At 40.5% G+C, this 1,530-nt stretch overlaps 1 non-coding gene across 1 annotated transcript; it reads right to left on the bottom strand.

The window, feature by feature from the left end:
- Nucleotides 1-1,096: 1,096 nt before the first annotated feature.
- LOC135275518 (U1 spliceosomal RNA) lies at nucleotides 1,097-1,259 on the bottom strand. The gene has a single exon (XR_010343142.1). It is a non-coding gene; the product is annotated as a U1 spliceosomal RNA (small nuclear RNA).
- Nucleotides 1,260-1,530: the final 271 nt, after the last annotated feature.

Raw genomic sequence — 1,530 nt, forward strand, 5'->3', positions numbered from 1 at the left:
GGAGAATACCATCAGGCTGGCTGAGACGCCAACTACAACAGAAATCTTTACCCATGAGGAGAATACTATCAGGCTGGCTGAGAAGTCAACTACAACAGAAATCTTACATTACAGGAAAGTGAAGCAAGGTCTACAAAATCTCAAGGAAAATGTGTCACACAAGAACAGTATATACAAAGAGCTGTCATCTCATATAAAGGCACTAACAGATATTTTTAAGCATATACAATTTTGTAAATATACTACTTAACAAATCTTGAATATCTATTAGGTTAAGCATATTAAATAGGCATTTTTCTGAGCAACAGTGGTCAAATATCAGCAATTTTATACAGTTTAACATAGCATTTGCTCATGAAAAGATAAATGAAAAAGCTATGTTGAAAGAATTTGAATTTAGAACGACAATTTTAAAAGCGTATGAGTTGTGGTTTGAGAAGAGAATGTAAGTGCTATCAACTTGACAGGGTAGAAATGATAATAAAAGTAATAAAAAATGTTGAGATGGAGGAAGGAGAAGAGGTGAGAAGAAATTTAATTGTACCTATTTCTTCATCATTAATGGAGGGGCAGGGAGGTCTATAGTCAACAGAATTTCTTTAACGACAGCATGAATTGGTCAGCCCCGTCTTAGTCCATTTTGTGTTGCTATAAAGGCATACCTAAGGTTGAGTAATTTATGAAGAAAAGAAGTTCATTTGACTCACAGTTCTGCAGACCCGAAGAAGTACGGTGCCAGTATCTGCTTCTGGTGAGGGTCTCAGATTACTTTACTCTCGGTGAAAAGGGAAAGACAGCAGCCATCAAATGGCAAGAGAGGAAGAAAGAGAGAGGAGAGGAGGGTTCCAGGCTGTTTTTAACAGTCAGATGTTGTGGGGACTGATAGAGAGGGAAGTCACTCGTTACCATAAGGATGTCACCAAGACTTTCATCAGGGATCTGCTCCCATGACCCAAATATCTCCCACCAGGCCCCAACACCAAAATTGGGGATCGCATTTTAATGTGAGATTTGGAGGGGACCAATATACAGACTATTTCAGCCACCATTATTTGTACTCCTTCTCTTCTTCTTTTTAAAAAAAAAAAAAAAAAAAAACGGGAAAGCGCGAACGCAGTCCCCCACTACCACAAACTATGCAGTCGAGTTGCCTACATTTGGGAAATCGCAGGGGTCAGCACATCCGGAGTGCAATGGATAAGTCTCACCCTGAGAAAACCACCTTCGTGATCATGGTATCTCCCCTGCCAGGTAAGTATCCTTCTCTTCTTTAATAGAAGTTGGAGAGCTAAACTTGTAGCTATCTCAGCGTCCTTTGCAACTAGGGAGAGCAGGACAGCAGCATTCTTACCCAATGAGATACATGTGCAGATCTGCTTGGAGAGGATCTCTTCTTTGAATAAAAAGACAAAGCTACTAAAGGAGAAGAAAATGGCTCCGTTATTTCTGCCTAGAACGTAGATATGACTCCCACCCCCGCTCCACCCCTGGAGCTGCAGCATTCATCTACTAACACTGAAGTTCGTAGAA

This window comes from Aotus nancymaae, unplaced genomic scaffold, assembly GCF_030222135.1.
Source record: "Aotus nancymaae isolate 86718 unplaced genomic scaffold, 86718_ANA_hifiasm-v0.15.2.pri h1tg000016l, whole genome shotgun sequence".
NCBI lineage: Eukaryota > Metazoa > Chordata > Mammalia > Primates > Aotidae > Aotus > Aotus nancymaae.